The 14,558-nt window shown below is 60.1% G+C and overlaps 1 long non-coding RNA gene across 1 annotated transcript; it reads left to right on the top strand.

The window, feature by feature from the left end:
* Positions 1–4,231: 4,231 nt before the first annotated feature.
* Positions 4,232–7,858, top strand: LOC127035145 (uncharacterized). The gene is made up of 2 exons (XR_007769583.1): positions 4,232–6,424; positions 7,064–7,858. It is a non-coding gene; the product is annotated as an uncharacterized LOC127035145 (long non-coding RNA).
* Positions 7,859–14,558: the final 6,700 nt, after the last annotated feature.

Here is a 14,558-nt window from a genome sequence, read left to right as displayed (position 1 = left end):
GTCCTGTGCTGGCCATGCCGGGGCCCCTCTGCCGCCGGGCCAGGTGGCGCTGCGGCCCTTTCTCCTCTGCCAAGGGAGAAGTGGTTTGTTTTTCTTGCTAATTTAATCCCTGGTTCTACCCCAACCCCCCACATCTGTGAAGGCTCCAGAATAAAAGGGTACGAAGTCACCCTATGTGTGCTGGGGCTGGGAGCCGGGGCCCTGCTGGGCATGGAGCAGGGTTGAGGATCGGATGGGGGCTCATGCTGGGGGACACTGGGCAGCAGGGTGGGGGTGTCCTCCCAGTGCTTTGGTCCTCTCATGGGGGCGGTAGCGGGTGCCCCCTGACTGTCAGGCTCCTTCCCTCCCCCAGGACCTGCCAAAGGCTCTGCCTAGGGCCTTGCCAGCCTGCGCCCAGGCAGGAGCCCCCGGGAGGCAGCTCAGGAGTCATGCCTCGGTGGGGCAGCTCTACCCCTTGCAAGGAGAAGGGGGTCGTGTGCTTGGGGGGTTTGCTATGTTTGTGCTGCCCTGTTCAGGCTGGGCACTGTGCCCTGGGAAAGGACTGGGGTCATGGCAGAGCCAGCTGACCATGAGGGAATGACTGGTAGGGGGCAGAGCCTCTGTATGGCATCTGTGAGCCCATCGCTGGACATCAGGGCTGCAAGCATGGGCTGCTGTCCCACCGACTGGGCGCTAGACGCCCCAGCTCGCCCTGCTGGATCGCAGCTTAGGGGGAGCCTGGTACTGGTGCCAGACTCCGTCCACCCCGCCCACACAGCAAGGTGCACTGGGCTGGGCTTCCACCTGGGCTGCACGTTTCCTTACAGCTGCAGGCAGAGCTGTACCTGCTGGGCCCCTCGCCCCAAGGCCAATCTGGGACCCCGTCGCGCTGAGGTCTTTGCCTCCCCCTGCCGTCCTGGCTCAGCAGTGTCTTTTCCTCGGGGTGCTGCGAAGGCTCCCCGACGTTCTGGACCGGAGCGGCTGTGTGTTTCCAGGTTACTGCTTGCGGACAGGCAGTGCAGAGCCCTGCCCAGCTGAGTGTAGGACCTTGTTTCCCTGGCCAGCTGTCGGTGGCCCAGGAGCGTTTCCACAGGGATCTGCCGTGGGCCTCGCAAGCTGGAAGAAAACAAAGTCGCAGCTGCTAATGCTTTTGGATGCCTCTGATGGGTGGCGCGGTCAGTGCTGATGGGACCAGGGCAGTCCATCTGGGAAGCTTTGGAACAAACCGTGTTTGAATCCCGCCACAGGCAATGTCCTGCATGTAGGCCCAAGGAAGACTGGCCTTGCCTTCACGCTGGGGGCTGCGTCCGGGAAAGCCGTCACTGGGCAGGATACGGAGGCTGGAGTGACTCGACATGCGCTCCCAGTGCCATACTGGGGCCCAGAGCGCTGATGTGATCCTTGCAGATGTAAACGGGAGCAGGGAGGTGATTTTACCGCTGTGTACAGCACTGCAGTGACGCTGGGCGGTATTTCGAACACAACGCTGAAATACTGGAGGGGGCAGAGAAGAGCCACGGAACTGATTGAAGGGCTGGAGAAAAGGCCTGATGTGCCTTGAGTGACAGCTGTAAGGGGCGTGATCTGTGTAGCTTACCAAAATGACGATCAAGTGGTGACTTGATTGCAGGGCAGAAGTCCCTTCCTGGGGGAAATCACTGCGTCTGAGCGGGCTTGTTACACTAGTGGGGAAAGGCAGTACAAGCCTGTGCCGGGACCCATTCAGATTGAAAACAAGGCCCAAGGGAAGTGGGGGATTCTTCATCTCTTGGTGTCTTCATATCTACATTGGAAGTTGGTTTAGCCAGTCGCAAGTTATTAACACAGAGGAACTTGGGTGTGGTTCTCTGGGCTGGTCTGCGCAGGATCTATTAAATATGTAAATTAGCTCATGTAATTTGCATCAAATATCACATGGGGCTGACCCACACTCAGCTGCCTGTGCCAATTCTGGGGTCCCCATGGGGGAAGGCTGGTGATGAATGGAAAAAGGCTTGGAAGAGTGACAGGATCTACACAAGGGCTGCCCAGCTTCCCTGCAATGGGACTAAAGGTGCTCAGTCTGTGCAGCCGAACAAAGAGAAGGCGAAGGTGACTTGGTCATGGTCATACGGTGATGCTGACGCTCTTTCCATTCCACTAGTACCTCTGGAGGATCATAGAATCTGAATCTCAGGGTTGGAAGGGACCTCAGGAGGTATCTAGTCCCAACCCCCTGCTCAAAGCAGGACCAACCCCAACTAAATCATCCCAGCCAGGGCTTTGTCAAGCCTGACCTTAAAAACCTCTAAGGAAGGGGATTCCACCACCTCCCTAGGGAACCCATTCCAGTGCTTCACCACCCTCCTAGTGAAAAAGTTTTTCCTAATGTCCAACCTAAACCTCCCTCCCCCACTGCTACTTGAGACCATTACTCCTTGTTCTGTCATCTGCCACCACTGAGAACAGTCTAAATCCATCCTCTTTGGAACCCCCTTTCAGGTAGTTGAAGGCTGCTATCAAATCCCCCCTCATCCTTCTCTTCTGCAGACTAAACAATCCCAGTTCCCTCAGCCTCTCCTCATAAGTCATGTGCTCCAGCCCCCTAATCATTTTTGTTGCCCTCCGCTGGACTCTCTCCAATTTTTCCACATCCTTCTTGTAGTGTGAGGCCCAAAACCGGACACAGTACTCCAGATGAGGCCTCACCAATGTTGAATAGAGGGGAATGATCACGTCCCTCGATCTGCTGGCAGTGCCCCTACTTATATAGCCCAAAATGCCATTAGCCTTCTTGGCTACACGAGCACACTGTTGACCTATATCCAGCTTCTCGTCCACTGTTACCTCTAGATCCTTTTCTGCAGAACTGCTGCCTAGCCACTCAGTCCTAGTCTGTAACAGTGCATGGGATTCTGCACTTTTCCTTGTTGAACCTCATCAGGTTTCTTTTGGCCCAGTCCTCTAATTTGTCTAGATCCCTCTGTATCCTCTCCCTACCCTTGTATGTATCTGCAAACTTGCTGAGAGTGCAGTCCACACCCTCCTCCAGATCATTAATGAAGATATTGAACAAAACTGGCTCCAGGACCGACCCTTGGGGCACTCCGCATGGTACCGCTACCAACTAGACATGGAACCGTTGATCACTAACCGTTGAGCCTGACGATCTAGCCAGCTTTCTATCCACTCTATAGTCCATTCATCCAGCCCATACTTCTCTAACTTGCTGGCAAGAATACTGTGGGAGACCGTATCAAAAGCTTTGCTAAAGTCAAGGAATAAGACATCCACTGCTTTCCCCTCATCCACAGACCCAGTTATCTCGTCATAGAAGGCAATTAGGTTAGTCAGGTATGACTTGCCCTTGGTGAATCCATGGTGACTGTTCCTGATCACTTTCCTCTCCTTTAAGTGCTTCAGAATTTTGATTCCTTGAGGACCTGCTCCATGATTTTTCCAGGGACTGAGGTGAGGCTGACTGGCCTGTAGTTCCCTGGATCCTCCTCCTTCCCTTTTTTAAAGATGGGCACTACATTAGCCTTTTTCCAGTCACCCGGGACCTCCCTCGATTGCCATGAGTTTTCAAAGATAATGGCCAATGGCTCTGCAATCACATCCGCTAACTCCTTTAGCACCCTCGGAAGCAGCACATCCGCCCCATGGACTTGTGCTCGTCCAGGTTTTATAAATAATCTCAAACCACTTTTCTCCACAGAGGGCTGGTCACCTCCTCCCCATGCTGTGCTGCCCAGTGCAGTAGTCTGGGAGCTGATCTTGTTTGTGAAGACAGGCAAAAAAAATCATTGAGTACATTAGCTTTTCCCACATCCTCTGTCACTAGGTTGCCTCCCTCATTCAGTGAGGGGCCCACACTTTCCTTGACTTCCTTCTTGTTGCTAACATACCCAAAGAAACCCTTCTTGTTACTCGTAATATCTCTTGCTAGCTGCTACTCCAAGTGTGATTTGGCCTTCCTGATTTCACTCCTGCATTCCTGAGCAATATTTTTATACTCCTCCCTGGTCATTTGTCCAATCTTCCACTTCTTGTAAGCTTCTTTTTTGTGTTTAAGATCAGCAAGGATTTCATTGTTAAGCCAAGCTGGTCGCCTGCCATATTTACTATTCTTTCTACACATCGGGATGTTTTTTTCCTGCAACCTCAATAAGGATTCTTTTAAAATACAGCCAGCTCTCCTGGACTCCTTTCCCTCTCTTGTTAGTCTCCCAGGGGATCCTGCCCATCAGTTCCCTGTGGGAGTCAAAGTCTGCTTTTCTTAAGTCCAGGGTCTGTATTCTACTGCTCTGCTTTCTTCCTTGTGTCAGGATCCTACTAACTCTTCTCTGTGAGCAGCAGGTCAAGAAGAGCTCTGCCCCTCGTTGGTTCCTCCAGCACTTGCACTAGGAAATTGTCCCCTACACTTTCCAAAAACTTCCTGGATTGTCTGTGCACTGCTGTATTGCTCTCCCAGCAGATATCGGGGTGATTGAAGTCTCCCATGAGAACCAGGGCCTGCGATCTAGTAACTTCTGTTAGTTGCCAGAAGGAAACCTCGTCCACCTCATCCCCCTGGTCTGGTGGTCTATAGCAGACTGTTAAACAGGAGCTACTATTTTAAAATCATCAGGTCCATATAAACTTGCATCCAAGCATTTAAAAAGAGCTGGATGAGAAGCTTGCTGGACTGTTATGTTGATTTTTGACATTGGGGAAGTTCGAGAAGACTGGAAGAAAGCTAATAGGCCAGTGAGGCTGACACAGGTAATTACAGGCCTGTCAGCCTGACATCAATGCAGGGCAAGGTAATTGGCTGATACAGTACTTGATTCATAAAGAACTAAAGGAGGGAAATATAATTAATGCAAATCAGCATGGGTTTATGGAAAAGAGACCATGGTAAACTGTCACCAGAGCACAGGCTCGGGGCTCTGGATGAAGCCAGGCAGGATGCTGGGGTGCAGCATCTCCCCTCAGGGCACTTGTCACCAGGGCAAGCCCCTCGGAGTATTCAGCCCCCTGGTCACCCCGTGAACTCTCCACAGCGAGTCTCCCTGGAGTAGCCTCACCCCCAAAGGGCCCTGCCCCCCCGTGCCACAGCTAGACGTGACTCCCAGCCCGCGTGTGACAGATGGGTCATTATCATCAGGAACCCAGCGTAGAACAGAGCTTGATTGATGAAGGTTCCTGATTTCGACGGTAAGTCCGGGTGGGGGGAGAGGGAGCATAGCCCTGGGCTCCCCATCCCACAGCCTAGCTTCAGTCACCTCTAGCTGCCCTCCTGTCCTTAGTCTCTTTCCTGGGCAAACACGTTGTCACGGAGTCCCTGGGCGATGCTCTGGAACTGCTACCCACAAGCCAGGCAGGACTCTGGGGAGCCTCCTCTCCCTTGGAGCAGACTCTGTCCAGGGCAAAAAGCTCACACCGCTTCACCTCCTGCGTCTGACCTTGGAGCATTCAGCATCCTCTGCCCCTCCGTGCACTTCCCACAGCGAGTCCGCCCAGGCAGGGTCATGGGGAAGCCACAGGGGTCTAAAACAGAGCTTGTAGGTACAGAGAACAGGTCCCCTCAACCGGGTCCATTCTGGGGCCCAGCGAGCCAGACAACCCCGTCTGCCCTCACTTCCCGTCCCCAGCCAGCTCCAAACTGAAACTCTCCAGCCCCACCTCTGGCCTTTGTCTCTTTCCTGGGCCAGGACGTCACCTGATCCCTTTGTTCTCCTTTAGCCATTCCCTTGCAGGGGGAAGGGCCCCAGCCAGTTGCTAGCAGACAGATTGTGGGCCATTTATGCACACTGGAGACTTAAGAAAATCATAGGGGAAACTGAGGCACCCAAACTGTCTTCAGAGGAAACATTAAGAACAGTCCCACTTCATCACAGGTTTCCCGGCATCCATGTCTCACTTTATTCTCCAACACCTCCCCCTGGCTCTTGCAAAGGGTGGGCTCCGGCCATCAGTTGCCAGGATAGAGCACCTGGCCATTCTCCGTGCCCAAGCAGCCCGTCAGCAGTCGCACCTCCCCTCTGGGGTCTCTGCAAAGATCACACACCCTTGTTCCACCACCTAGGTACTTGAGTAACAGGGGAAACTCAGGCACACACTATTCAGAAATGCACTAAGAACATTCCCACTTCATCACAGATTAACTTGATAGCTCTCTTTGATGAGATTACAAATTTGATTGATAAAGTTGATAGTGTGATGAAGTGGGGGGTTTTCTTATGTGTTTGCATTAAGATGGTGTGTGTGTGTGTATGTTTAACAAGGTGGTGGGGGAGGGTTTGTAGTTTCAGAGGGCCAGGTGTGACCTCAGCTAGCTGCCGGGACCCCAGACAACGGCCTGGAGATGGAGTACGGTCCAGCTCAGCTGGGCAGTCAGCCGGTTCTGGCCAGTGCGAGGACAATGAGCTGTGGAGAGAGGACCCCGGTGCCCTGACCAGCTGTTCTGGCCAGTGGGAACAAAGTATGGAAGAGAGGGGACCCCAGCGACGGGTTTGCCCGGGACAGAAGATGCAGGAGAGGTTCTTGGGGGAGGTGATAGAAGGGGCTCGGCTGGAAGGAGGCAGCTGGATGGGAGACAGAGCAGACTGGGACAGACCCAGCTGGCCAGGGCTGAGGCCTCTGAGAACTGCCTGGGCTGGTTCAGACACTCAATAAAGCTCCTGTTTGACGCTGGCTGAGGGTCCCTGCAGGCTAGTGTGAGGGAGTCACAGGTCTGATGCTCTGGGACTGCTCAGTATGAAGTCAGCAGGACCCCGGGTAGCGTGACTCCCCTCAGGGCTGTCCAGGGCAAGGAGCCTCACCTATGGCCTTCCTGGTCTGACCTGGGCGCATCCAGCCCCCTGTTCTCACCATGCACTTCCTGTTCGCGGGTCGGGATCCCTGCAGAAGCCAAAGGGCCTGGCACCCCAACGCTGCAGTCAGCCATCACTGTGCCAACGTGTGGCACAGCATAGCACAGAGCTTGTCAGCACAGAAATCAATGACTTTCAGTTAGTCTGGGGGGGACCCTGGGCCTGATGCCCTGTCCATGTCCCCCACAGCAGAGTGCCCTGTTTCCATGCCCCTTGCGGCTCTTCCTGGTCTTTGTCTCCCTTCCCAGGCAAAGTGTCACCTGGTCACATCCCACTCCTGGGGGCACCAGCCATCGCCTATGTGCAGGCCCCTCGAGCCGCCTCGCCTGCACCGAGGGTCTCAGCAAAAGTCACACCCTCATTCCCACCACCTAGGCATTGGTGCAGCACACAGGGAAACTGAGGTACACACAGCATTCATGCAAAACAGTAACACATACAACCTCATGGGAAAAACCCACTTGGTTACAGCTAGAGATCGGTGGCATTGTTCTGTCTAGGAGTGGAGGCCCTGTGGGTCCAGAGCGAGGGGACTCCCTGAGGGGGCCTCCAGCGAGAGACAGGCATGCTGGAGGCTGGACCCCGAGAAGGACGGTCACACTGAAGCCAGTTCCTCCCCAGGACCGTACGAAGCTGAGAGAACATGGGGCCTGGGAGTCTGTGAGAGACGTAATATGCTGACTTCCGGAAGGTGACCTACAGTGCTACCAAATTAACATAGTGGTATGCCACCACCATGGTGGTGTCGCTGTGTGCATTCCAGGATACTGGACAGCATGGGGGAGGTGACGTCTCGGAGTAGCTCACAAGCTTGTCACCAACAGAAGATTTGTATTTCCCCTGACTTGTCTCTGTGACGTTAACATCGTACACACTGTAATGGATTCAAAATGGGCTGACTGCCAACTCTCCGAATGGGGGTGGGGATCGGCAAGCTGGGCTGTATCCAGCGGGGTCCTGCAGGGAGTGGTTCTTAGCCCTGCACTATTTACTATTTCATCAGTTACCTGAAAAAAAATAAAGCATCACCATGGTGACCTGGATTGCTTGGTAAGCTGAGTGCAAGCAGACAGTACATTTTAATACAACTGAATGTGAACACAGCTAGGCACAAAGGCTGCAGGTCCTGCTTACAGGGTGAGGGAATCTCTCCTAGAAAACAGGGACTGGGGTGTAGGGGGATAATCAGCTGAACACGAGCTCCCAGGGTGACGGTGTGGTCAAATGAGCTGATGTGATCCTGGCATGAACAGGAATCGCGCTAGGGAGGTGATTTTCCCTGTTTCTGGCACTGCTGCTGGAATGCTGTGTCCAGTTTGAGAGCCCACAATTCAAGAAGGAAGTTGATACACGAGAGGGCTCAGAGAAGAGCCCCATGATTGATTAAAGGGTTAGAAACCTGCCTTAGAGTGACAGACTCAGGGAGATGGATGTGAGAAGGTTGCGGGGTGACGTGATCACAGTCAAGTACCGATGGGGGAACCAATATTTAACAGTGGGCTCTTCAGGCTAGCAGGGAAAGGTCTGACGCTCCAGTGGTTGGGAGCTGGAGCTAGACACGTTCAGGCTGGACTAACGTACCTTCGTAAGCCCGGGGTGCTGGGGGAGTCTCCATCCCTGACAGTTGTTAAATCAGGACAGGTTGTTCGGCTCTAGGAGTTACTGGGGGGCAGGTCTCTGGCCTCTGATACATGGATCAGCCTAGCCCTAGTTGGTGCCTTCTGGCCTTTGAGTCTATGAACCAGCCCCCTACTCCCCAATGATGCAGCTCCCCTCCTCCCACCCCCATGGCACAGCCCCTCTCCCTCCTTCCCTGATTAGTGCACCCCCCACCCCACCCCACCCCACCCATTGTGAGATTCAGCTCTACCGATTCCCCTGCCTTGGGCTTCCCTGGTGCAGCCAGTCCCTGCTTCCCCGACACACAGCAGGGCTGGTGGGGAAGTGGTTGATGATCACAGGCTCAGTGCACTAACTGGAGGCTTCTGCTAAAATGACCAGCAGGGAACAGTTAACATGTCGTTGTCATTAGGGCTCAGAGTGAACATGCTGCTGAGAGGCCTGGGGCAGTGCCCCTCCCACACCTGTATCTGCTGAGGCTCTGTGCACACTCAGGCAGTGTTGCTTACCCTCAGGGCGCAGGGAAGAGTTTCTCTGCGCCCTAGGAGCGAGCTGCTATTCCGGGAAGAGCAGAATCAGGGCCAGATGCAGCCCCTCCGCCCTGCCATGTGCCCAAGGCCAGAAGGGACTAACATGACTGGCTACTAGCCTAACTCCTGTCTCACAGGAACCTGGCAGGGATGGAGAATCCGGCATGACCCTGGGAAACTGCCCCAGTGGCTAGTTCCCCTCCCCGGTGTACTCTGCGTCCCTGTGTTTCCAGGCTGTGTGTCTGGCTTCAGCATCCAGCCACGGGGTTGGTTCTGCCTTCTCCGTTAGAGGGAAGAGCCCGTTAGCGCATCGCACCCCCAGCAGGATTGGGCTCCGAGGCACTGACTGCTGCTGGAGCCTGGTGCGCTGCCCTCAGGGAGGGAGAAGGTCTAGCTGTGGGGCCGACGCCTGGAGCTCCAGCCGCCCAAGGGAGGGCGCTGGTCACCAGGGAGCCCCGGCCCTCCCTCCAAGCTGCCTGGGGCTGAGGTTCAGCAGAAACAGCTGGGGATGCGCCAGCCCCATCACCTGCGAGCGGGGCAGCATGAGCTGGTGCTGAGAGACCCATAGCGAGCCAGGCCTCAGACAGGCACCACTGGGTTAGCATCACCCTCTGGTTTGTGTGAAGGGGCCCAAGAGTTTAGCCCAGCCTATGGCCTGCCCATGGCACCCCTCCTGCTGTGATGGGACCCCAGAGCTCTTCCTGACACCGTCCCAGTGTGACTTGGACCCTGCCCCCCTCCCGGCGCAACCAGACCCCTGACCCCTCCTGGTGCAGCCCCTGCACCCCTCCCAGCGCGACCTGGACCCTGCCCCACTCCTGGCACGGCCTGGCCCTTGCACAATTCCTGGTGCAGCCCCTGCCCCCCCCCCCGCCTCCCTCCTGGCATGACCTGGCCCCTGACACCCTCCCAGGGTGACCTGGGCCCTGCCCTTCTTCCAACGTGGCCTGGCCCCTGCCCTCCTCCTGGCGCAGCCTGGCCCTTGTCTGACTCCTGGTGCAGCCCCTCCTGGCATCAAGGCCGCCCAGAGGATTCCAGGGGCCTGGGGTCTTCGGCGGCGGGTCCCGCTTTGGCAGTAATTCAGTGGCAGGGGGTCCTTCCACTCCAGGGCCCGCCGCCGAACTGGCCCAAAGGCTCGCAGGGGGAGCCCCCCGCCGCCGAATTACCACCGAAGCAGGACCCACCGCCAAAGCGCAGCCGGGTCTTTGGGGCACTTCGGCGGTGGGTCCCGCTTCGGCAGTAATTCGGCAGAGGGGGGATCCTTCCGCCCTGGAGTGGAAGGACCTTCCGCCTGCAAAGACCGGGAGAGGAAAAAGCTCCGGGGGCCCAGGCCCCGCGAGAGTTTTCCAGGGCCCCTGGAGCAAGTGAAGGACCCCACTCCAGGGGCCCCCAAAAACTCTAGTGGGGGCCCCTGTGGGCCCAGGGCCTGGGGAAAATTGCCCCACTTGCCCCCCTCCCCAGGCATCCCTGCCTGGCATGACCTTTCCCCTGACACCCTCCCGGTGCGACCTGGTCCATGCCCACCTCCTGGCATGGCCAGGCCCCTGCCCCCATCCTGGTGAGGCCCAACCTGACTGTGTCTCAGTGACCCCAGGTGCAGGGTCCCCCAGAGGGAACAGGAAGGAAGAAAAGTCCCTGGGGGTGGGGGGCCTGCCCACATCAGCTAGGGGGTTGGCTGGGGTCTGGGGAGAGCCAGGGCCCCAGGTTTGGGATGGGCAGGACTAGTGAGGATCCCCCCAACAGAAGCAATAGCTGTAACGGGCCAGTGCTTGGGAGACCCTGAGGTATCCTGCCCCCTGGGGGGGCTCTGCCTGCTGCCCCCTTGAGCTGTCAGGGGAAACTGAATGCTCCTCCACCTGCAGTAACAGGGGGCACATGCAGCCCCCCCCACTCTAACACCAGCTCCTGCACCCCTCTGATGGGCAGATTAGAGCCCAGGAGTCCTGGCTCCCACCCCATGCCCCTCCTGCAGCCAGAGAGAGAACCCAGGAGTCCTGGCTCCCAGCCCCCTGCTCTAACCCACCACATCCCACTCCACTCCCAGAGCCGGGGAGAGAACCCAGGACTCTTGGCTCCCAACCCCCCACCCCACCATACCCCACACCCCTCCCACAGCCAGGGAGAGAACCCAGGAGTCCTGGCTCCCAGCCCCCCACGCCACGCCAGGCCCCTCCCGCAGCCAGGGAGAGAACCCAGGAGTCCTGGTTCCCAGCCCCCCACCCCACGCCCCTCCCCTCCCCTCCCCTCCTCTCCTCTCCTGCAGCCAGGGAGGGAACCCAGGAGTCCTGGCTCCCAGCCCCCCACCCCATGCTACGCACCTCCCGCAGCCAGGGAGAGAACCCAGGAGTCCTGGCTCCCAGCCCCCTGCTCTAACCCACCAGATCCCACTCCACTCCCAGAGCCGGGGAGAGAACCCAGGACTCTTGGCTCCTAGACCCCCACCCCACCAGACCCCATGCCCCTCCCAGAGCCAGGGAGAGAACCCAGGAGTCCTGGCTCCCAGCCCCCCACCCCTCCCGCAGCCAGGGAGAGAACCCAGGAGTCCTGGCTCCCAGCCCCCCACCCCTCCCGCAGCCAGGGAGAGAACCCAGGAGTCCTGGCTCCCAGCCCCCCACCCCACCAGACCCCATGCCCCTCCCAGAGCCAGGGAGAGAACCCAGGAGTCCTGGCTCCCAGCCCCCCACCCCACCAGACCCCATGCCCCTCTCAGAGCCAGGGAGAGAACCCAGGAGTCCTGGCTCCCAGCCCCCCACCCCTCCCGCAGCCAGGGAGAGAATCCAGGAGTCCTGGCTCCCAGCCCCCCACCCCTCCTGCAGCCAGGGAGAGAACCCAGGAGTCCTGGCTCCCAGCCCCCCACCCCTCCCGCAGCCAGGGAGAGAACCCAGGAGTCCTGGCTCCCAGCCCCCCCACCCCTCCCGCAGCCAGGGAGAGAACCCAGGAGTCCTGGCTCCCAGCCCCCCACCCCTCCCGCAGCCAGGGAGAGAACCCAGGAGTCCTGGCTCCCAGCCCCCCACCCCACCAGACCCCATGCCCCTCCCAGAGCCAGGGAGAGAACCCAGGAGTCCTGGCTCCCAGCCCCCCACCCCTCCCGCAGCCAGGGAGAGAATCCAGGAGTCCTGGCTCCCAGCCCCCCACCCCTCCCGCAGCCAGGGAGAGAACCCAGGAGTCCTGGCTCCCAGCCCCCCACCCCTCCCGCAGCCAGGGAGAGAACCCAGGAGTCCTGGCTCCCAGCCCCCCACCCCACCAGACCCCATGCCCCTCCCAGAGCCAGGGAGAGAACCCAGGAATCCTGGCTCCCAGCACCCCCACCCCTCCCGCAGCCAGGGAGAGAACCCAGGAGTCCTGGCTCCCAGCCCCCCACCCCTCCCGCAGCCAGGGAGAGAACCCAGGAGTCCTGGCTCCCAGCCCCCCACCCCTCCCGCAGCCAGGGAGAGAACCCAGGAGTCCTGGCTCCCAGCCCCCCACCCCTCCCGCAGCCAGGGAGAGAACCCAGGAGTCCTGGCTCCCAGCCCCCCACCCCTCCCGCAGCCAGGGAGAGAACCCAGGAGTCCTGGCTCCCAGTCCCCCACCCCACCAGACCCCATGCCCCTCCCAGAGCCAGGGAGAGAACCCAGGAGTCCTGGCTCCCAGCCCACCACCCCACCAGACCCCATGCCCCTCCCAGAGCCAGGGAGAGAACCCAGGAGTCCTGGCTCCCAGCCCCCCACCCCACCAGACCCCATGCCCCTCCCAGAGCCAGGGAGAGAACCCAGGAGTCCTGGCTCCCAGCCCCCCACCCCACCAGACCCCATGCCCCTCCCAGAGCCAGGGAGAGAACCCAGGAGTCCTGGCTCCCAGCCCCCCACCCCTCCCGCAGCCAGGGAGAGAACCCAGGAGTCCTGGCTCCCAGCCCCCCACCCCTCCCGCAGCCAGGGAGAGAACCCAGGAGTCCTGGCTCCCAGCCCCCCACCCCACCAGACCCCATGCCCCTCCCAGAGCCAGGGAGAGAACCCAGGAGTCCTGGCTCCCAGCCCCCCACCCCACCAGACCCCATGCCCCTCCCAGAGCCAGGGAGAGAACCCAGGAGTCCTGGCTCCCAGCCCCCCCACCCCTCCCGCAGCCAGGGAGAGAACCCAGGAGTCCTGGCTCCCAGCCCCCCACCCCTCCCGCAGCCAGGGAGAGAACCCAGGAGTCCTGGCTCCCAGCCCCCCACCCCTCCCGCAGCCAGGGAGAGAACCCAGGAGTCCTGGCTCCCAGCCCCCCACCCCTCCCGCAGCCAGGGAGAGAACCCAGGAGTCCTGGCTCCCAGCCTCCCACCCCACCAGACCCCATGCCCCTCCCAGAGCCAGGGAGAGAACCCAGGAGTCCTGGCTCCCAGCCCCCCACCCGTCCCGCAGCCAGGGAGAGAACCCAGGAGTCCTGGCTCCCAGCCCCCCACCCCACCAGACCCCATGCCCCTCCCAGAGCCAGGGAGAGAACCCAGGAGTCCTGGCTCCCAGCCCCCCACCCCTCCCAGAGCCAGGGAGAGAACCCAGGAGTCCTGGCTCCCAGCCCCCCACCCCTCCCGCAGCCAGGGAGAGAACCCAGGAGTCCTGGCTCCCAGCCCCCCACCCCTCCCGCAGCCAGGGAGAGAACCCAGGAGTCCTGGCTCCCAGCCCCCCACCCCTCCCGCAGCCAGGGAGAGAACCCAGGAGTCCTGGCTCCCAGCCCCCCACCCCTCCCGCAGCCAGGGAGAGAACCCAGGAGTCCTGGCTCCCCGCCCCCCCCCCCTCCCGCAGCCAGGGAGAGAACCCAGGAGTCCTGGCTCCCAGCCCCCCACCCCACCAGACCCCATGCCCCTCCCAGAGCCAGGGAGAGAACCCAGGAGTCCTGGCTCCCAGCCCCCCACCCCTCCCGCAGCCAGGGAGAGAACCCAGGAGTCCTGGCTCCCAGCCCCCCACCCCTCCCGCAGCCAGGGAGAGAACCCAGGAGTCCTGGCTCCCAGCCCCCCACCCCACCAGACCCCATGCCCCTCCCAGAGCCAGGGAGAGAACCCAGGAGTCCTGGCTCCCAGCCCCCCACCCCACCAGACCCCATGCCCCTCCCAGAGCCAGGGAGAGAACCCAGGAGTCCTGGCTCCCAGCCCCCCACCCCTCCCGCAGCCAGGGAGAGAACCCAGGAGTCCTGGCTCCCAGCCCCGCCGTGAGCAAAGCTCCCCCTTCCCATCAGGGACTCACCCCGCAGATGCCCAGACTGGTGGGGCTGGGCGGGGGAATAGCCCCACCCCCTGGCACCGCCCCCCTGCGGGGATAGTCCGTGTTTGGTCCGCGCCCCCTCCCCTGGGCCGGCGGAGCAGGGTGAGAGCGGGGCGGGGTCCTGCCGGGCTGGGGGATTCCTGGGGTCCTGCCAGGCGGGGGGTTTGCGGGGGGCCGGGCTGCGGGGTCCTGCCCAGCTGTTCCAGGTTCTGGGGCCCCCCATAGAACTGCGCTGGGCTGGGTCCCGGGGGGCGGGAGGGGGAGTCCCCTGATGGCTGGTCCGGGAGGGGACTCCCGGCCCCGGGGGTCTCGGAAGCAGGTGCCTGGGCCAGCTGGGGTGTCTTGGGGTATCTCCCCCAAGCTACGAGCGGGGCCCCTCC

This window comes from Gopherus flavomarginatus, chromosome 1, assembly GCF_025201925.1.
Source record: "Gopherus flavomarginatus isolate rGopFla2 chromosome 1, rGopFla2.mat.asm, whole genome shotgun sequence".
In the NCBI taxonomy this organism is placed as follows: Eukaryota; Metazoa; Chordata; order Testudines; family Testudinidae; genus Gopherus; species Gopherus flavomarginatus.
The sequence above is the reverse complement of the archived record's forward strand: the minus strand, read 5'-3'. Positions and strand labels throughout refer to the sequence as shown.